The following is a 23,207-nucleotide window of genomic DNA, read 5'->3' on the forward strand; positions in this document are numbered from 1 at the left end:
GAACTCTATGATGCCCCTTAAAAAGAAACTAAAAATAATATATATATATATATATATATATATATATTTAAAGAAATCAGTGGAATGTCAAGTTTTTGGAAAAGAAAAATTCATTTCATAGAATTCCACGTTTTCTGAACTGATTAAATAATGCACTACTTTCGGGAATATGATATTTTACACATCAGCTAGTTCCAGGTTAAAATGTATCATACTGGTTAAACAGACGCTTTATAATCAGACTTGTGTTTCATTTCCTGCTCTGCCACACACACCTGTTTGACATTGGGAAAGTTAATTAACTTTCTAAGCCTCAGTGATCTCATCTCTAAAATAAGGATTAAAAATGCCTATATCTTAGGGTTGTTTTGAAGCCTGAAAAGTACATTTTACACAAGGCTCCTAACCTCATGTAAATGAGCTTACATTCAATTATTCTTCACAACAAACTATGAGGTAAGTAATATTATTATCCCCATTTGCAGAAGAAAATAGGAGGCACTGAGCGAGGAAGTAATTTGCTCAAGGACACAAACCTAAGGGAATGAAAGCCTGGATGTGTACCTAGAGAATCTGGTTCTAGAATACTCCTAACCACTTAGTTGTATTGTTCTGCTATGCTTTCCTTGTGGGGATATACCATGACATTGAAGCCATTTGAAAAAGGAAGGAGTGCAACAGTTTTTTATATTCCTGGAAACCAGCAAAAGCCCCTCTTGTACTACCTTAGTTGGGGCACTAGGACTTTTAAATGAAGGCTTCTCCGGTAAGAATTGGAAACTCGGGATAGTGCAGATTGTTTTTCCCATGGGAAAGTATTTTCAATTTCATTTTAGAATTCAAAAGAATAACATGATTTGCTGTAGTAAGCCGTGACTTTCATCAAATTGCTGAATTTTATCTAGTCTATAATATGACAGATATTCATACTGATATGTATAATATCTGGGAAAATGGGAAGTGGCAGGTTTTGAAGGAAGCTGTAACAAATGTACTTTTATGACAATGTGTCTATGGTCACGTTCTGACATCTATCAGCTCTGTGACTTGGGATGATTCCCTTCACCTCTGTGATCTTCAGTTTCCTTGTGTGTAAAATCCGGACATAACGATTTACAGAGTTGTGACCACCAAATGACATCAATATGTACTAAAACCGTTTTCCAAGTGGAAGCATCGACTGGTTGCTTAGCACAGTTAGTGATAAATCATTCCAATCTCAGTTTTGAATACGTGGTGTCCTCAACCCAAACTCTGCTTTCCGTTTCTGTCTTTGGGAGACGCGCTTTTACCAGGACAGCAGTTCCTTTAAAACACATTTAAGCCAGGCAGTTTGAAAGAAAAAAGTAGCCCATTTCCCTCCTCAGAGATACTCATCTAATATTTGACACACAGCCATGGCTCTTTAAACATAATATATGGAACCAAATTTAGCTTTTTTTCTTAATGACTTCTCACTTGCGAGAAACACAAGTGACTAAACGGAGTGTCATGTAGTGACCCTGTGAGAGGCGAGGGGAGTGAGGACCTGCTGTGGTAGAGTCTCTGCTTTTTGGTACCTTTGGTCACATTGTCACCCACTTCACCTCCCCTGCCTAGGATCTTTAGGACTAAATTTAGCTTCCCATCAATTCTTCTGACTTATTGTCCGTAATCTACTGTGGGAGAAAATATTTCAAGACAAGTGCATTAAGATTATTACAGCAGCATCATTGAGTTAAGTCTGGAGCAAGAGTCAAGAGTCTCTTCGAGAATAAGGCATGTAGTTTGGGTGGGGGGTGGTGGGGAAGGAAAGAAAAAGGAGATTGGATGATGGCTGGTGAATCTCCATAGAGATTGGGTCTTAGTTGACTCGCCAGTTTTGCAGGAAATCTTAACCCCGGGTAACTAAATGTCTAATGCACTTCCCGAGTATTGGCAACATCAAATATCTCTGCAGGCTGTAAAGAATTTATGAATTCCTCTCATAAGAGGTTATGAAATAGTTCAGAAAAACAGGCAAAAAACTTAGGCTTCACTATTAAAACCACACAGTTACTTCGTGCCAAAAAGAGTCCTGACACTGGTATAGAAATGCCCTGCTCCAGCTGAAGGTTATGGAATGGGGAAGACACTAATTTAATTTTTATATCTAGAAAAAGACCAAAAAAAAAAGAGAAATAACTGATTGATTTTAAATACATGTTCTGCTTGCTTTAAAAAACAAATGTTTTTAGATACTGCAAAGATCATTTTCAACACATTTAGATATTTGGGCTTGATATATGCAAACAACTTTCTGAATTTTAAAACAAAGAACGCAGGAAAACATTTCATTTAAAAATATATTTGACAATTTTAGATTACTGGGAAGGAAATCCCTCTTTGGGGCTTTCAGAGTTGTCTGCGGCATATGCCTAATTACCCCTCCTACATGAAGGAGGGGGGTTTTGTTTAGCCCTATTTATAATGTGTTCTTACTTTCAAATTGCATGTTTAACCACAGCAACGTTAGGCACAATGAATGTCATGTTGCTTTCATCCCAAATAGAGAAGTGAATGAGAGAGTGTATATGGTTCAGTTGTCTGGCCAAGATCTGCCACTTTTATTTGTTTTTCTACAAATTCTTCAAGTTTTTCTGTTATGCTCTGTGCTTATCTAATAATAGAGTATTACAAAGCAAATTATTTTGGTTTGTCAAGATTATTTTAAAGGTACAGCTTCCTAAAAAAAATAATAATAAATAAAGGTACAGCTTCCTGGGAGTAATTTCCATTATAAAAATAGCTCAAACTGCAGGAGCAATCTGAAGAAGTTTGTGGATAATAAATGGACCAAAGATAAAAGCTTTCTCACTAATGAGAGAAAAAGAAATATTCAGTTCTGCTGACCTGTGATGGGTTTTTATCTTCCTTCAAGAAAAGGAAGTGACTTTACTTGCAAGTACTTTTCAAGCCGTTATTAATTCTTAACTATGAAAGATTTTGAAAATTATTATACATTTTCTGAGGTCAGTATATTCTCAGAAGATGTTGAGTTACCTAAAATATAATAGAACATATTATATAAAAGTATTAATGTCATGAATCTTTGCATCACAAAGTTATTGTTCTATTTGGGATTTGTCAATAATGTAGAAATATCTCATTTCTTATGTGTTAATCATTCAAATGAGAAAACGTAAAAGTTTTAGTAAAAACTTTCAAAGATGGTGGGTGGATATAGGGGTAACTGTAACCATCGATGACCAATTTTGGTTGGAAAGATCATTAGGTGTCCTTGCAGAACACCTTGCAGAATGTGGCTGTTAGTCTTATTATGTTGGGTCTGTTAAACAGTTATTTAAACAAAGGATGAAAGAAACAGGTATATTGAGTTTCATGTTATTTTTCTAATCTCTGCCTCTTTCCTTTTAGAATACAAGAAAAGTGACATTTATCACATATTATAAGCCTCATGGAAGTACAGAGAAAGAGAGAGAATGAAAATTATGGGAAAAATTGAACTGAGGAATTCATTCTAAGAATATTTTATTTATTTAGTACATTAAAATTTAATGTTAGTTCAGGTTTAATTTTTGTCTTTAACTTCTTGCCAGAAGTTTTAAGGGTTTGAAATGTTAGGTTAATAATTTCCAACTAAGGTCATATAGCTGTAAAATTAAAGCTACAGAAGTTACTGGTTAAGTTATAGCAAAGTATGAAAAGATCCTTCCTCCTTTTTTTCATTATTTATTATAGAAATGCCTGTGGTGATTTTAGAACTGAGCAATTCTTGTGCTGATTGATATCATTAACCTCTTCCAGATTAGTCTTTCCAAAATACGGCCATTATCAAAACAAAACTTCTCTGGTCAGATATCTCCATTTCTCCACTATACATTAGGCCAGGAAAAGAGCAGATAATGCAAATCTTCAGTAATGCTGTCCCAATTTATCATTCCATTCCTGTTGACTGTTAACCTCTTTTGCATACACACAAGCTCTTCAATAAAGTGAAGCTACTTGCCATTCTGTAAATATGCACTTTCTGTGCGTGTGCGTGTCGGCACGTCTACTTGAAATCTTCATACTCTATATTCATAGTTCACCTCAACTCTAGCTTGTTAATTCCTCCTGTTTCTCATCCTTTCTTTCGGCAGTAATCACCTCTTTCCTGAACTGTCCTGGTGCTTCAATTCTTTCAAATGGCATGGGACCTACTTAATTTATATATGCAGCAGATAAATATATAATTTATTTTTATATATGATATGTAAATATATAATTTATTTATATATGTGATATATAAATATATATGCACGTATATATGATATAAGTATACGGGAATATAAGTGTGCATATATGTGTATGTTTCAGCGTTCGGTCTGGGGTCAAGGTTTAAATCTTGACTTCTCCCCATAATGTGTGAGTGTTCTTGTGTAAATTCTCTAACCTCTTTGTGCCTCCATGTCCTCATGTAAAAATGCAGTTGATAAAGGTACTTACTTTATAGTGTCATTATGGACATCAGATAACACAGGTAAGAGTCTGAGGATTGCACCTAGCTTATACCTTGAGCTCAATAAATGTTAGCTTTTCTTATTATTATATGTCACAAATTCATATTATTTTACTTATTACATATATTTCACATGATTTTTATGAAATAACATCTTTAGTACATCTATTTGTGTTCATGTATTTGTCACCAAAATGTTTATACAAATGTCCTCATGAAGTATTTATACATAGCACCCCCCAAAAAAAAAATATATATATATATGTATAATTTTAAATTTGAAAGGAGTTTCAAACAACTGCTGTGAGAAAAATTAGGTTTATATAAAATTTTATCAAAAGCAAATACCACTTTACTAATAGGCACGTTAGGAAAAAACCCCAAAGCCGGACACATATTTAAGACAGTCATTAGCACTAAACATACAGAATGCTAGTGTGAAAGTATCAGCCCGAATATATATTTAGAGACAGCCTCCAAAGTTCCAGATGTTCTAGGGGTGATGTGACACCAGTGAGGTCTCGTGCTGTGGTGCAACCACCCATTTCCCAACTCTGCCGTCACACTCGGTGGCGTGTGAGGGATGCTGACAGAACTACATGTCCTCCAAGATGACCAGCGCTTGAGCCACCTGTAACCCCAGAAGACTCACCACTGAAGCCAGTCTGCAGGAGATTGTGATTAGAATCACATGCTTAATTAAAAGACAATGAAGATATTCTTGTCACACTTCTTTACCTCAGTTCTGACCCAACTCTCTAAGCTGTCAGCTGGATTTCTGTCCCCTGTGTACATCTCCTAATCTCAGACTTCCCCAACTCCTAGAGCCCTTCTCCCATGCCCTCTAATACATGTGGTCTAAAACAGATCTTCTACACTGTAAGCCTCCACTCCAAACATTCGTTCCCACAACACCTCTCTGTAAATTGGAGTGACAAAGCCCCGAAGCTCTCTTAAGGGTGACTACTCCTTTCTCTCACACTACATACTTGCCATGGGGCTGGGGCTGAAGGTGGAGGAGTATTCTATTTGCTCTCATTCCTGGCTCCGAATGAGTTCTCATCACTCCCCGTCTTAATAAGCTTGGGCTGCTATGGCTTAACATCACAGACTAGGTGACTTAAACAACTGACATGTACTTCTCACAGTTCTTAAGGCTTGGAGGTCAAAGATGAACGTGCCATTTCTTGGTGAGGGCTCTCTTCTTTGATTTCAGGTAGATGCTATCTCACTGCGTGCTCACACTACGTTTTTTGTTTTTGTTTTTGTTTTTGTTTTTGTTTTTTGTGCACAGGAGAGAGAGAACTCTCATGTCTCTTCTTATAGGGCACTAAACTCATCATGAGGGCACCCTGCACATGACCTCATCTAACCCCAATTAACTTCTAAAGACCCAGCCTCCACATACCTTCACACTCGGAGTTAGGGCTTCAACAGAAGAATTGAAGGGGACACACAGTCATGTAATTCATAACACTCCCTTAAATCCCAACTATTTTGAAATTCACGTTATCTGACTATACTACATAACATTTCGAAATTTTGTACTCAATAGAAATCATTCACTTAAGTATTAACACCTGAGTCATTCTCCTCTTTACCTGTAATTGTTGCTTATTATATGGTCTTCAGCATTTAGTAGGTTGAAGGTTCATGTCACTGGGGCTTTCAGATCTTGTCATCCTTATTTAAAATTTATTTGATATAAATTTTTCCTCTTGCTTGTCTATCCACTTCATCTCATAGTAATTTCTAGATTTTTTTTTACTTCCAATAAATATATGACATCTCAAATCTTGATTTAAAGTATCCTCTCTTGGGGTGCCTGGGTGGCTCAGTAGGTTAAGCATCCGGCTTCAGCTCAGGTCATGATTTCACGGTTTGGGAGTTCGAGCCCACATTGGGCTCTGTGCTGACAGCTCAGAACCTGGATCCTGCTTTGGGTTGTGTTTGTGTCTCTCTCTCTGCCCTTCCCCCATTCATGCTCTGTCTCTCTGGTCTCTCAAAAATGAATAAACATTAAAAATTTTTTAATAAATAAAATATCCTCTCTTACTACAACTTTCTAACATTTAAAAAAATTTTTTTATGTTTTATTTTTTTTTGAGAGAGAGTGAGAGAGAGCAGGGGAGGGACAGAGAGAGAGGGAGACACAGAATCCAAAGACAGGCTCTGGGCTCTGAGCTAGCTGTCAGCACAGAGCCTGACGTGGGTCTGGAACTCGCAAACCGTGACATCATGACCTGAGCCAAAGTCTGACACTTAACCAACTAAGCCACCCAGGAGCCCCTAATCTTCTAACATTTCAACTCACTGACTTTGCATACATTTCAACAATTCTTTTCTTTCCCTGAATCGTACAATCCATTAAATTTATCACTTTTTTAAGTGTTTACCAGCATACCCAATCTGTGGTCTGATATGTACTCTTGTACACAACTTATATTCCTTTATCCATCACCATAATTTCTTGCTCAATATAATCAAGATACATAACCCACTATTCCTCTGGGTTTCTCACTTGGCAAAATCCCAACTGTGATTACATGCAAAACTTCACCTAACTTCCAGAAATAAGGACTGAAACTGATTTGCCTCCCTTTAAATTTATAACTACAAATTTGGCATGCATGATCACAGGAGCCTGTCAATAATACTTGTTTTCATTGGAAATTCCCTTTTCTAGTTTTAGAGACAATAATTTTATACTTTCTCCTCTCAAGGAGAAATTCTCAGATTGACTCCTGGAATTCTAATTCTGCAGCAATATTTTCTCTCACGTGTTTTGACATTGTGGTTTCTTCTCACTTTACTTCTGAAGATTATATTGTATATATTCTTTATATTCTGAGACTAAACATTTCAAGCCCATTGTTAATATTTCTCCTTCAAATGTTATTATTTTAAATTTCTATCTGCTATTTATATCTCTCTCTCTCTCTCTCACTCTCATCTCATTGTATGCAGAGCAGGAGAGAATAAAAGTATATGTTCAGAAGATCATCTTGCTCTAATCCCATTTTTTTCTGAATTAATGTTTTCTTTATACTTTGAACATAATCATGTGTGTGTAATCTTAAAATATATAGTTTGAGCTTTGATATATTTCCTATCATTCAGACTCTGTCTACTGTACATAATTGTTTAGATTTTTTCAAACACATCTTAAACACAGCATATCCAAAAATAAACTAATTTTGTTCCTAAACGCAATCCCCTTTTTTAAAAAGTATAGATTTCAAAGAATGGCAGCACTATCTAGTCTGAGCACACCATTGATGCCTCCTCTCCATTACCCTCGCTTCTCACCATCAATCATTCCCAGGTCACTATCATAGACTACCATGTCTTATCTTGATTATGGAAATAGCATCTAATTAGATTCCATGCTTCTAGTCTTCCTCTTCTTTGGTTTATTTTCTAAGTATTTAGAAAAGCTATTCTAAAATAAAACTTTATCAATGTAATATTCTCATTAAAAGCTTCAAAACATTTTAATGCTCTTAGTCCACCATGAAAAACATTATCGATTACCCCATCAACAGCCATTCCTCCCATTTTTCTGGCCAGAGGAGCCTATCCCCTATAATACTCACTGAAAATGATACTTCCTTTCCTGGATGTGCTTGCAGCTTGAGAGTCAGCAAATAACTCAATCTTGGCCAACTGAACCTGAGACATGACCTATTACAGAGCTTCTCACATTTTCCTCCTTGACAAAATGAGAGTGATGAGTAAAGATTATTGTATTAGCTCCTACTGCCCCTTCTGGCTCTGTTCTTGCTTCTCTGTAGTCTATTCCTAATATGGCAGCCATTTAAAAAGGAAAACCTTTAAAAGGAAGTCAAATCATGATGCATCTTTACTCACAACCTCAGGTGGCTTCCTGTCTCACTCTAAATGGCAAAGTACATAGACTAGCCTATAAATTTCTATATAATCTACACACCCCCATTCTCGCTGATGCCATGCCTAAGATGGCAGCCCAATATGTATAAGACACAAAGTTGAGAAGCTGAGGAGTATGTAAATACAACCTGTATTTTATTTTATTTTATTTTATTTTATTTTATTTTATGTTATTTTATGTTATTTTATTTTATTTGTTTGTTTTAGAGAAGGAGAGAGCACATGTGAGTGAGCAGGGAAGGTACAGAGGGAGGGAAGAGAGAGAATTTTAAGCAGGCTCTATGCCTGATGCAGGGCTCAATCTCATGACCATGAGATCATGATCTGAGCCGAAATCAAGAGTCGGACACTTAACCACTGAGTCACCCAGGTGCCCTGCAACCTGTATTTTAAAGAAAGCTGCAAAGAATTGGGATCATAACTTTTTAAGAAATTACTAAAAAATGATTGAACAGGCTTTGGTATACTTAGATATCAACTTAATTTTTCCACACCCTTTTTGGCCACCTGAATAAGCAAATGACAGGGGAGAAGGAAAAAAAAGGAGAACTGTGGGACTTGTGCCAAATGGAGAGCTGTGTGTTTTCCTTCCTGATCCCCATGGGAGATGCCTTACCCTAAAGCCAAAGTGTGAAGGCTTCCAAGAGCCACCGATAGGAATTGGAAGTATTTGCAAAAAAGGGAAACTGGTGTCGTTAATTTGAACATTCACTAATGCAGACGTGCTAACCTGTTTCCTGTGCTTATTTAGCAGCAAAAAGATTTAGACAGAGATGGCCAGATGTAAAGAAGGGATGTCAGTGAACAACCTGCACACATACTCCTCTCCCAACAGGAGGTGACAAGGGTGAAATTTTGTATGGGTGAAGTGCAATTGCAGAATATAGCTGTAATCGATACGCCTTGCTGTTGCCTCAACCCACTTGATCCATTTGATGTGAGCTGACAGAGTAAGAAGCGTGGAATATGCATCAAATGATGAGAGTCAAAGTAAGAGGCTAGCAAAGAGGTTCATGCTGAGCTAGATGTCTCCAGTCAGAGAATCATGTAGTGGGTTTTAGCAGTGCATGTACCCACTGACAGAAGTAGCTTTTGAATGCCTGCTACACAAAGGATATTGACAATGACACTTTGCCAAAAATTCTGCTTTATGGCACCAGTATCTGAGAACCTAGAACCAAAAGAAGGATGAAAGGAGTGAACAAGACCACTACCTTTCCAAACCATGAAAGAAGAAAAGAAATATAATTAAAACAGATATGAAATGGAGGGATAACTGAGTTAATTAGGACTCCTAAATAATTAAAATTGCACAGAAAGTCATTAGATCTGAAAAACGTGATTGCATACTGAGGGCACAGAGATTTTACATATCACAATTTGTGGCACAGACCAATAATATAGAATCATTTTACATTTGTATCACCATAAGTTTTCATATTGCCCAATATAGCAATCCTTTAGATAGATGCTTTGTTTTATATTGCACCCTCCTTCTGGGGAGCACAGTGTTTTTCTCATTTATCAAATAATCGTAATTCATAGAGAAATTAAGACTGAAAAAGTTGATTTCACCCAAGAGGATAATTATAGGCTTGGTCATAAGCTGTCTCAAATACTTTACTCATTTGAATTCATACACTCCATCTTTGATAATAAAGGCAGTTTTTGTGTAAATCTAAGTTTCACTCTTACATAAGGAATTCTCAGACACTTTTAGTGGAAATAATTTTACTATTTTAATTTTCTCATTCTTAAAAATATGAAGTTTCCCTGGAAATGTAAACTGGTGCAGCCACTCTGGAAAACAGTATGTAGGGTCCTCAAAAAAAAACTAAAAATAGAATTACCCTGTGACCCAGCAATTGAATTACTAGGTATTTATCCAAAGGATACAGGTGTGCTGTTTCAAAAGGACACATGCACCCCAATGTTTATAGAAGCACTATCAGCAATAACCAAAGTATGGAAAGAGCCCAAATGTCCATCGATGGATGAATGGGTAAAGAAGGTGTGGGTATATATATATATATATATATACACAGTGGAGTATTACTCAGAAATCTTGCCATTTGCAACTACGTGGATGGAACTAGAGGGTATTATGCTCAGTGAAATTAGAGAAAGACAAATATCATATGAATTCACTAATACTAGGAGTTTAAGAGACAAAACAGATGTTCAAACATAAGGGAAGGGAAACAAAAATAATATAAAAACAGGGAGGGGGACAAAGCATAAGAGACTCGTAAATATGGAGAACAGAGGGTTACTGGAGGGGTATGGGAGGGGGGGGAAGAGCCAAATAGGTAAGGGGCATTAAGGAATATACTCCTGAAATCATTGTTGCACTATATGCTAACTAATTTGGATGTAAATTAAAAAAAATAAAATTTAAAAATATATGAAGTTTACCAACTTTTTTAGAAATCACTTATGTTTCTGAATGTGTTGAGTGAGATTGTATCAGACCAATACTAACAACTTAACTATTCTAAGGAGTCTGAGGGTTCTCCATACAATCAAAATCTGAGAGGGTAGGTAGGAGGGAAACACAGAGAGAGGAGCATGGCACTTAACTCCTTTTTCCCTCTAGATGCATCTGTTCGTTCCAAATGTGGAGAGGGGACTGAAAAGATGAATCTTTTCTAGTGGTTCTACTAGACTGCAGAGACAGAAATTGGGCATCACACCTGCTAAGATAGAAAGGCCTCATAAAACAAGCCAGGCCTAGAGGAGTTCAAAAACTGGAAGTTTTTCCCTTCTAGAGAAAGATAACATGATATAGAACTTCTAATAATCTTTATAAAATTTTATTAAAATTTTCCAGTACTTAATGACAATTAGCCCAGCAGTTTGGAGTTATTAAGTGGGAATATTAAAACAAGTGTGACTAAAATGTTCAATAAAACAAACAATGAGAAGGAGAATTTTGGCAGAGAATGACAATCTATGAGGAAAAAGTTAAAAGCATGTAACTGGAAAATCCAAGATAGAAAGCTAAGAACAAGTTAAGTGGATATGATAATCAAAGGGACACAGCTGAAGAGAGAATTAAGGAAACTGAAGACAGGTTACCAGAAAATATCTAGACTGACACAAGAATTGTCTTGTTTGCTTGATTTGCCACTATACGTAGAGTAACTAGCACAATTCTTAAACATAGTAGGCATCCACCACTTCTACTACTAGTACTTATTATTACTGCTTATTATTACTACTATTACTACCAATACCACTATTTCTAGCTTCAATTATTAGCAATTATTGAACACTCACTATGTGCTGGGCATGATTATGAAAACTTGAATGTGTTAATCCATTTGATTTATACTAGAATTTAATTAAGAGATAACTAGTGTTGTCCTCATTTTATAGATGATAAACTGGAGCACAAAAGATTAAGGGTGTCTGACTAGCTCAGTCAGTGGAGCATGTGATCTCGGGGTTGTAGGTTCTAGCCCCACTCTGGGTGTAGAGATTACTTAAAAATAATAAAAATGACTAAGTTGTTTGAGGTCATATATTTAGTGAATAGTCAATATCAACTCTTAATCAAATTAATCCTATTATACTGATTCTCAAAAAGATAAGTGTCAATAAGCTGATGAAAAAAAAAACAAGCAAAAAGGATTTGAGGGAGAGAATGGGAAAGAGGAAGAGAAGGATGCCTGTTTAACTACTTGCTCAGTTATCTTTTCAAAGTTTTCCATTTCTTTTCTACATGTAAAAGGAAATGTTCCTATGAAAGTAAAATCTTGATCATTTTGATCATATTAGTATAGGATGGGGAAAGGGAAAAATGGCATCTGGTCTACATCCCTAACTTTATTATCCATAATATTATTTAACATCATCATAGTTTCTATAACTTTCAATAGCAAGCAACTTAACGCTAATTTTTCACTGTGGATTTTTGTACTGGGAATAATAGAGTCACTTGTCTATAACTTGTCAGAAAGTCTAGATTAATGAGCTAACGTTGAGGAAGCATATGAAATGCAAAGTAGACATTTGAGAGATTGTCTAAAGGTTTTATTAAAAACAAGCAGAGGGAGTTCTACTGAACACACATGGAATATATGCTGATATTGAGTAGGGACAGTATCCTCAAGGTTCCAGCATCCCCAACTTTGAGAGAATTTGCAGTCTTGAAAATTGAAAAGTCACTGACACAACAAATAATTTGTATTTCTACATTTTATGCTCTAAAAATGCTAGTGTTTGAAATATTTCATCACAGTGTTTAAAATTGTGAACTACTTGAAAAATGAAGAGAGTTACAAGCATCACATAGATAATCCATTTGACTATAAATGTTTGGGGTTTTGGGGATACAAATATTTAAAACTGCCAGGTCTCACTCAAAGAAACATATTTTATATCCCCTGTAGCCTTAATACATGTCTTCTGTTCTTGTTGACCTTCCTAAAAGTATCTATTCACTTTCTGTTTTTTAACAAATTGTCCAATACAGATCATTAATAAAAAAAAAAAAAAGAGTAGAGATTTTCTCTCAGAAGTGCCTGAAAAAGATTTCTTTGACTTACCAAATAAATATTAATTACATTCATTGTATTAGATATTCTTAAGTCATTTAGAATGGATTTTCTAAAATAGGTTAAGTAGGAAATATGTAATCAAATGAAGCAGGGTCACTATATTTTACACCCAAATAAAACTTAGCATGCAAATAGGAAAGTAACATTTAATTATACAAACATAAATTAGAAAAAAAGAATGAAAGAGAGCATTTTACTTTTTTCATAGTTACCAGGATTTTATTAACAGAGATATTTAAAACATGAAAAAATGATTTAATTCTTATTTAAACCTATTCATAACACTGCAATTATGTTTAAGTCATTTAATGTGTTAATGATAATCACCATTATTAATATTTTTTTATGCTTCTGCACACTCTAAGGTCAAAAGAAGTGATGAAAGACAGCCCCAGTTGTGCTTTGTATCTTCCAAATTTAAAAATTTGATTAACAGTATTCAGAATCAGTGAACTATTTAAATCTTACAAAAATACTCACTTTTCTAAGATGGTCCTGAAAAAGCTTGTTCCTTTATTTGGAAAGTGTTGAGAGTCTATTACATGCCAGTACCTTTGTAGACCCTGGAACCATAGTAGTAAATAATACAGAGAAAACCCTGCCCTCATGGAGCTTATAATTCACTCAAGGGAAAATAGACATAAAAAATTACATCTGCTGGCAGAGCCGAGATGCGTGCCCCAAGCGGTCCGCCTCCGCTGCCTGTAGCCCGCGGCCCCAGCAGCAGCGCCCCCACCGGGTGGAACATCTTCCCCCCACAACCTCAGGGCAGCCGGCACCTGCCAGGATGCGGCCATTGTGTGCTATAAGGACTCGCCTTCTATCTGCCCGCAGTCCCAGGGAAAACCGTGATCAGCATCATGCCAGCTGAGGTTGGTGTCCTAGATGGAAAAGACAGGTCAAGTTTTCTTCGTGAATGAGCTGACACTTGGGGGCCAAAAATATTGTTATCCAGGACTCGCTGCTGCAGAACGGGGAATTTACCGCGGATCTTCCTACCGGAAGGGCTGGTGGAGCTCTCACTTTCAGAGCCACTATCACCACGACTGCCAAGACGCCAGTCGTGCTGATGGGCAAAGAAGGTGTCTCCTGTGGTGTGATCAACAAGAAATGTTATGAAATGGCCTCCCACCTGCCATGTTCCCAGTGCTGACCTCTCTGTCCCTTTCCCCAACTACTCCCCACTGGTTTTCCACCCGTCTCCTTCCCATGCAGCACATACATCATTTTTATTTGGCAGGGGGCATTACCCCACATCCGTTATTGCTGCCAAAACCGCGTGGGCTAGGGGCTGGGGCTGGGGCTGGATGCACAGACACCTCCCCCTCCCCTCACCCCTCCTGTGTGTGGTTGGAAAACTTTTCTGTTTTTTGTTTTTTTTTCCCCCTGAATAAAAATGAGTCTACGAAAAAAAAAAAAATAAGTCTTATGAAGATTATGAACAATGTGAGTGTGAGTTGGGTTAGGAGCAATTTAAGTATGCAAATGTGACTTGCAGAGGTGGTGATCTATGAGCAGAGACCAGATGACAAAAAGCAACCGAGGCTATGAGCAGGTAGCAGAGCCCCCCAGCAGAGGAACAGCAGGCCCTTCACCCAAAGGAGATTCACATGTTTCAGTAACGGAAAGAAGTTCCTGTGGCGGGAGCACCGAGAGGCAGCTGTGTAGGAGATGGATCATAGAAGAACAAGGAAGGCAGCCTTCAGACCATTAGGGAGCTATCTGCATAGTCCAGGTGAGGATGCTAAACTGATGCGTGGACCAGGTGGTAACGGTAGAGATCGAGCAGAGCAGCCAACACTCAGAATAGATTCATTGCTTGGCTTTTAAGTCTTCAATTAAATTGAACCTCTGCGAGTATTTGCTCCTGATATTACATTTTTAGATTCTCGTGTATCCCTTCAATTAGTTTTCATTCCTAATTAATATAATTTATTTGTTTTTCATTTAATCGTGGACAGCGTCGATCAGGTTGGAAAGAAAACCACATCTGGATCTGAATAAATCAGTATATGTGAGACTATTTATACTTTCACTTCCGAGCCTGGAATAGAAAAGGAGGAATGTAATTTTTAAAAATATAATTTTCTTTCATATAGATTATATATGGTGAGTTTGGCAGCTCTTTCAGGGTTGGAGGCCAATTTGCTGAATAAGTTCTTTTGACAAACTAAGATTTGAAATATGACCAAGAAAGTTATTTGTGAATTTTTAGTTTTTCCTTTAACAAAGATTTCTAAGTGCATCTTTATAATCTCTTTCACAAAGCCTTTAACAAGAGATCATTTTAGTGGAAGAAATTTTATATGTCAGTATTACTGTACATAATTCTACCTTTTTAAATGCACATCTATGGCCCATTTCTAACTTTTAATTTTAGAAGTTGGAAATCCCCATTATACATGGAAGAAATATAGCCTATGCATATATAATATGTATTTTCATGTTAAAGGACAAAAGTCATATATTTGGAGATCTAAAATCAGCTCCAACTATTTCTACTCCAGCTCCTTTCTTTGAGGCAGAACTTTCTTCAAGCCATGCTAAATAATTTTCTACTGTAGCTCAAGCCCTCTTGTGCCTGTAATAGCCATGTACAGAATAATAAACACTAAATCTCTCTAACTGGCTTTGATTTTTTTAAATATGGTTAATTCAATATTTAATTTAATATAAAGAGAATGTCTGGACAAATAATACATTTTTATATCCAAGCTGTCACTTTTACAAAACTACATTACTTCCAGCTCCTACCTCCTCAACATTTCCTAATAATTTAAAGTTTATATTGATAGTTTCAATAAAATCTCAACGTAATCGATATTTTTAACTCATTGCAAGCTGCTTTTTCTGGGCCTTCTTGTCCAATCTACTCAAACTCGTCTGAAAAAAACCCTGAATATTCCAATCTCTGAGTTAGTGCACATTATCAGTCATGGTTTTCACATCAAAATATCCCCTGTTCCTCTAGAACCTTCTAAATACTAATCTGTCAAAGCTGAACAAAGATCCATGTCCTCTCTGACACCTTTTTTGACTATTCAGTCAGTTGTGTCTCTTCCTACATTATTCTGTAAGATTCATGTGAGACTTAGTTAATAACTGTCCTTTTTTGCTTCTTTGTTTTGGTACATGTTTATCTCTCACTTCTTGACTGTAGGAGTTCTTTTTGTTGTCATTGTTGTTTAGTTTGAATGCATTCCGAAGGAACATACATTCTCCATTTGAACAGAGTTCCTAGAATATCCCACAGATGTATACCCATTCTATTTATTTTCTTGCTGACCACTGTGGGTGCTTAATTTGATGATTCTATTCTGTATATCTTCCTTAGAGTACAGAACAGAGATAAGTTTCTCACTCCACTAAACTGAGAGATGGAGGGAGCTTTACATTGTCTTCTAGTCATCATTCAGTTGGACAGGGATAAGAAATGTGTTGCTCACATTTCAGAAGTAAGAATTTTTTTTTTTTTTGTCACCCTTGACTTCTCTTTGGATATGGAGAGAGCAAAGGGCATAAAAAACTCCATGAAGAAGTCAGGGGAAGAATATCTGACTTGCAAATCCCAACCTGTGTCAGGAGAAGCCAAAGAAAAATAGCAGGCTTCTAGTAAACTAAAGTTACAAAGAATCTCAGTGAATAGGACCAAACAAAAAAGATCTGTGGAAGATAAAGCTTCCTGTTCAGAAAATACAGCACAAGGCAATGGAGGAGTAAGACTTTGGAAGAAGGTACTGATTCCTTCAGTACTTTCTGAAGTTCCACCAGCCAACCTGCTTCGTGGAGACATCCTGTGGGCCTGGTGCCAACAGCAAAAGCTGAGCACCAAAGGCCGGAAATTAGATGCACGTAAGCAGCTCTGTGAATATGCTTACCCCAATCAAAATAAGAACGTTCCTATCACCACAAAGGAGGCCGGGAATCTCACAGTCAGAAAGAAGACCAAAGACAGACAAGAGGGAAATGTCCCTGGAAAGTTCTGGAAAAAAGGTATCTTCTGATGGAATGCACACCCCTGAAGTGGCTGCTCCCCCTAAGGGTCGGGGGTGCCTGCCTCCTGAAGGGAATCCATACCATTGTTGTGACAATGTTGGGCCCAGATGCTGTGATTACCTCCTGGTCCAGAACTGCAACCAGGACTGGGAAGATGGAGACAATGGAATAGCCACAGGAGGCCTATGGTGTCAGATAGTTTCATTGGGAGAAGTCTGCCTGAAGACACAGAGGGTTGGGTTCACCTGCAATTTCATGCAGGACAAGCCTGAGTACCTGAAAAACGGGAGAGTATGTGTTGTCTTCTGGCTTCTGGCCTGCAATTTTCTACCCGCCCCCCCCAACTGGAGGACAATATGCTGTACCCCAAATGTGTTCAGAAGAATAAAGTATTAATGAAAAGCCTCAATGAGATTATAATACCAGGAAAAGAGGTACATCTGTGATTATAATTTTTTATTTTTATTTATTTTTGAGAGTGAGCATGCAGGCGTAAGGGAGGAGTAGAGAGAGAGGGAAAGAGAGAGTCGTAAGCGCGCTCCCTGCTGTCAGCACAGAGCCCAATGTAAGGCTTGATCTCACTGTTCATGAGATCACGACATGAGCCGAAATCAAGAGTTGGGTGCTCAACCGATTGAGCCACCCAGGTGCCCCATGCTGTGATTATAATTAATGGTGGGAAGGGAACCATGATCAACTCCATAGTATACTGACAGCTGGATGGAAGGCTGCTCCACACCTCCCATGCTTCCTGCTTACAGAACACACAAGCTGGTGGGTTACAGGTGTTATCCTCAGACCCTCAACAAGGCCTGAGGCTTCGTGGGTTGGGGTACAGAGGTTCTTATGTTTGAAATTGGAAAAGCATTACAGCAATCACTATTCATTCCAGTTAATAAAAATAAAAGGTCATTCATACTACCAAATGTTTACCCTTCTGAAATTGAAGTGGGAGCCTGAGCTGCCACCATCATGGCAGGGGTGAAATGGAAAACAGCTGTGTTTCCATGTTGGCTCTCCCTTCTCTTGGGATTCTCTTGGGAGGCGGCTACCTTCTCAGTTTCCTGACTTCAAGCTGTTGAGTATTTTATTTGTTAATGTTTTACTTTATTTATTGAGAGAGAGAGAGAGAGAGAGGAGAGAGAAAATCCCAAGCAGGCTCCCAGCTGTCAGTGTGGACTCCTACGTGGGGCTTGATCCGACGAATCATGAGACCATAACCTGAGCCAAAATCAGGAGTCAGATGCTTAACCAACTGAGCCATCCAGACACCCTTAAACTGTTGAGTATTTTAAACCAAAGGGAAAGCAGTTATCCTTTCCCCACTCCCCAAAACATACTGTTAATATAAAAAACAACATTTTTTGATGTTTTCTTAAGAAACTGAGACTGCTGTGCTGTGTCTCTGGGATAAAAACACAGGGCACTTTGCCCGTATTATTTCCACTTGTAACTGTTATGTATGTTTCTGCTACTTAAAAATGTTTAAGATTACTTCTGAATCAGAAATATATTATGTATTTGGTTTTTAAATGTATATATAAAATCATCTATTGTTTATAGCAGACCACATGCCTTGTGGGCAGATTATTGTTAATATTCTTAACTCAGAATTAAGCCAGAACAATGATTTTCTTTGGCATGATTCTTTTGTTTTTTTAAACCACTCAAATGAGGTGTGATCAACACAAAAAGCTATACATTTAAAGCATAGAATTTGATAAGTTGGCTTCATTTGTACTTTTTTGTGTACTTCCTGAATTCATAGTTCTGTGACTCTTAGAAAAGATGTGTTTTGAGGCATCTGGGTGGCTTAGTCGCTTCAGCATCCAACTTCGGCTCAGGTCATGATCTCGTGACTTGTGGCTTCAAGACCGCCTCGGGCTCTGTGCTGACAGCTCAGAGGCTGGAGCCTGCTTCAGATTCTGTCTCTCTCTCTCTCTCTCTCTCTCTCTCTCTGCCCTTCCCTTACTCACGCTCTATTTCCCACAAAAATAAACATTTTTAAAAAAAGATTAAAAAGAAAAGATGTGTTTTTCACTTTTTTGTGTTTCATGGCAGTTTCCAACATTGTTTTATTATGGATTTTGAGATTATGAGATTTTTTTCCCCTTCCAAAATGCACTAGAAGGAGCCATAGAGTTGAAAGTTTGTAATCATCATGATATAGACAAATTTGGACAGGAATCCTCAATAAACATTAAAAACTAGGAAAAAAAAAAGAAAGAAATGTCTTGCTCAATGAAAGATACACAGCAAAGCAGAGGAGAGTAGGGACTAACTGGGTTCTATGTGCTTCTAGTTTTTTGTTCATACAATTAATACAGGATTCATAACATTATAAGTGCTTGTTAATGTGACTTAGACTCTTCATTAGAACAAGAACTGTGTATTTGAATTGTCAGCTCAATGCCCAGCATATAGTAAGCATTGAATAAACAAGGGTTAAATTATTTTTCCAGCATATCAGGTGGAAATTAATTTGCTTTAATGTTTTCTTCATTCTCCTAGATATCCCTTTTTCTCATTGTTTCTTTTCATTTTTGAATCTTTTTTCAATTTGCCCTATATTTTCATTGACTTTAAGGTGGGAAATAAAAAAAAAAGATTGTTAATTTATTTGGGGCTTTCATCCTCTTGGTGCATCAGCTGGAAAAGGCCAAATGCAAATATGTTTGCCAAAACAGCTTATGTATTCCTGTCAATTTCTGCCTGCTCAAAACATACTTCTTTCACAGCAGCCAGCAACGAAGAGATTTGGAGCAAGAAAGCAATGAGTCTGCCTTCCTTTCCAGCTCATATCATGTTGTGCATTTGGAACCGAGAGCTAAGATATTTTATTTATCTCTTATCACCAAAAGAAGCTTAACTGTTTTATAATGCCTTTCAGTGCAGGTGATTGGTGAACCTCAAATAAGTATTATATATGATTTTACCATGAATTCTTGAAACATTTCATCAAGTTCCCTGAAGATGCACTGTTTTTAAAAGGAACAATTCACTTAGCAACCCCTAAAAAACAAATTCTGTAAAACTTACTAATCAAGAAGAAAACAAGTAGGCAGTATGGCTGTGCAAATCCCAGCCTAGACCATAGTTCCAACATCCCGATGATCTAATCCTTGTAGTCACAAGGATATATATGGTCTATCCATTATGTAACCATAAGCGTGTATCTGTGACAAGGGTATGGTGTGCAGCATTTTATGCCTCTGAGAATGACAGAGCTAAATTTAACACTGAAAATGTATTTGACACACATGCAGTTTTAACAATTACAAACGATCTTCTAGGAGCAGTTCCAATAATTGCATCTCATTCAAAAATACATGGCAAGGCCACATGTTTGCCAGTACCCTGGGTACTGCTTGAGAGTACAGTGTCCCCACCCTGGAGTTTGGCAGTGTGGTAGCCCTCATGCCCAGAAGACAGGATCAAAAAAGTTTTTCCTAAATATTTTGGTTGTTAAAGATATACACACTCTGTCTCTCACACACACACACTCTCTACCTCCCCCCTCATATTATATATGTGATGTGTGTGTAGGTATAAGTATATAGATATAGGTATAGATGTATCTATATCTGTACTTGTATTTATGCCTTCATCTATATCTTTGTCTATACCTATACTTATACATCTGTATCTCTTTTTTAAAAAAATAAATGTTTATTCATTTTTGAGACAGAGAATGTGAGCAGAGGAGGGGCAGAGAGAGAGGGAGACAGAGGACCCAAAGCAGGCTCCATGCTGACCGTAGCAAGCCTGATGTGGAACTCAAACTCACAAACCTAGAGATCATGATCTGAAGTTGGACACTCAAAGGACTGAGCCACCCAGGCCCCTCTATCTTTATCTTTATATCACTCTATCATCTGTCATCTATTTATCTATTTTTATCTATCTATCATCTATCATCTATCTATGTATCTATCTATCTCTATAATTTACCTACCTACCTATCATCTATCAATCATCTCTCATCTACCTACCTGTCTATCTATTATCTATCATCTATCGATCTATCTATCTAGAGAACCAAGCATCCTGTGTACATCTTAACCTAGCTGACAATGCCCAATAGAGTTTCTATGTATAATTTTTAATTTAATGTAAGTTTCATTTTATAAATTTTATAATTTGCAAATGTTTTCTTAAAAAGTCACTCATTTAGGAGCTCTTGGCTGGCTCAGTCAATGGAACATGCGACTCTTGATCTTGGGGTTGTACGTTTGAGCCTCACATTGCATGCAGAGATTAAAAATAAAAAAATCTTTTTTAAAAAAGTTACTTAAATTAAGGTGCTTCCAAATTGTGTTCAATACATTGTTATTTCATAAAGGATTGAGTGATAGTAAAAACAAAAAAATTGACGCAGAATTTTTTTTTTCAAAATGTTTTGTAGAATTTATTCATTTTTGAGAGACAGAACATGAGTGGGGAGGGGCAGAAAGAGAGCGAGAGACAGAATCCAAAGCAGGCCCCAGACTCTGAGCTGTCAGCACAGAGCCTGATGCAGGGCTTAAATCCATGAACCATGAGGTCATGACCTGAGCCGAAGTCAGGTGCTTAGCTGACTGAGCCACACAGACACCCCTAATTGACCCAGAATTTTAATGACCATTATAAATTATTACGATTCTTTAAATATATTCATAAATTTACTCAATTATTTTATATTTAATTATTATTTTTTTATTATTTTTCACACCACTGGATTTCCCCTCTTTTGACTTTTGGTGTAGATAAAAAATTTTGAGATAAGTAATTCAGAGATAAATAATTTTAAGGACATACTTAAGAATATTGTATGGGAGGGCGCCTGCGTGGCTCGGTTGGTTGAGCATCTGACTTTGGCTCAGGTTATGATTTCACGGTTTGTGGGTTCTAGCCCTGAGATGGGCTCTGTGTTGACAGCTCAGAGCCTGGAGCCTGCTTCACATTCTGTGTCTCCCTCTCTCTCTGCCCCTCCCCCTATCATTCTCTGTATCTCTCTCTAAGATAAATAATAAACATTAAAAAAATTTTTAAGAGAATATTGTATGAGAATGAATCACTGAAATTTGGGAAAATAAAAATTGAAACAAATAAGCTTATGGAAAAACTCAAGAGTGTAATTAAAACTTCTGAGATTACATGTTAACTTTATTTCTCTTATAACTCTTAGCAAATAGTGTGTAAGTTCAGGTACTAACTTGCTCTTTTTTTTTTCCAGCCTACAGAAAGATATAGGTTAATTTGTTCTAGTATTAAGTAAATGCTTAGTCCAATTTAAATTCATAAAAATCATTACATTAAAAAAAGACTGTATATATCACCTAATAAAATAAAAAATATATATATTTCAACCTAATCACCTAATAAAGCTATAGTTTATTTTTCCCCATACCATTAATGAAAGTTTATATTTTTCCCTTTTACTTTTTAACGTTGTCTGTCTGTAGTCTCCTAAAATGTGGTGAAAGATTAAATTAACATCATTCAGTATTCAATTAAAAACCAAGATAAATATGATTTTATGAATTCATAGTGCCTTAATATATTATTTGGCCTTTTTAATAAACCTATCAATATATGGATTAAAAAATTAATTGTATTAGCGGTTCTCAAAATTTGGTCCCAGATCATCAGCAACAACATCACCTGAAAAATTCGGAGAAATGCAAATTATTGGAACCAATTTAAGACCTATTGAGTCAGAAACTTTGTGGTGGGCCCCAGAAATCTTTCTTTAAGAAAAGAAGAAAGACCCTGATTTATAGTATTTGTCTATTTCTGTGGTATAAATACTCCCACCACAGTCAATTTCAAGATGCAAATGTAACATCGCTGGGTCCAGAGCTGGGAAGTGATTTATACCACTGCCTGTAGATGATATTGATGCACAGTATAGTTTGAAAATCACAATGTTGAACTGCAGGAAAGTGGATAAGAGCATAGGCTGGGGCGGCGGGGGAAAGCACAGACTTGAACATCAGATATATTTCAGTTTGTTGGATAAGGTAGGTCTCTGCCACTTCCTGGATTCCTAATTTGGTCTTGGGCAAGTTACATTAGTTCTGTATTTATTCATTTCCTTTTCCTAAGAGTCAATGAAAGTGTCTGCATAATGGTGTGAGAATCAAATGAGCTAATTTGAATAGAGTGGAGTTGCATCTCATACAGGATTTAAGTCGTGAAGTCAATACTTAGGGCATTATTCTCTAGAGACCAAAATCACCCTAGCGAATTCCTTACGCATGTCTGAATGACCAATATAT

At 36.9% G+C, this 23,207-nt stretch overlaps 1 pseudogene; it reads left to right on the forward strand.

Annotated features, from left to right (window-relative positions):
• LOC102949000 overlaps positions 1-14,104 on the forward strand; it is a 31,160-nt pseudogene extending 17,056 nt beyond the window's left edge.
• Positions 14,105-23,207: the final 9,103 nt, after the last annotated feature.

Source organism: Panthera tigris, chromosome D1 (assembly GCF_018350195.1).
Source record: "Panthera tigris isolate Pti1 chromosome D1, P.tigris_Pti1_mat1.1, whole genome shotgun sequence".
Taxonomy (NCBI): domain Eukaryota; kingdom Metazoa; phylum Chordata; class Mammalia; order Carnivora; family Felidae; genus Panthera; species Panthera tigris.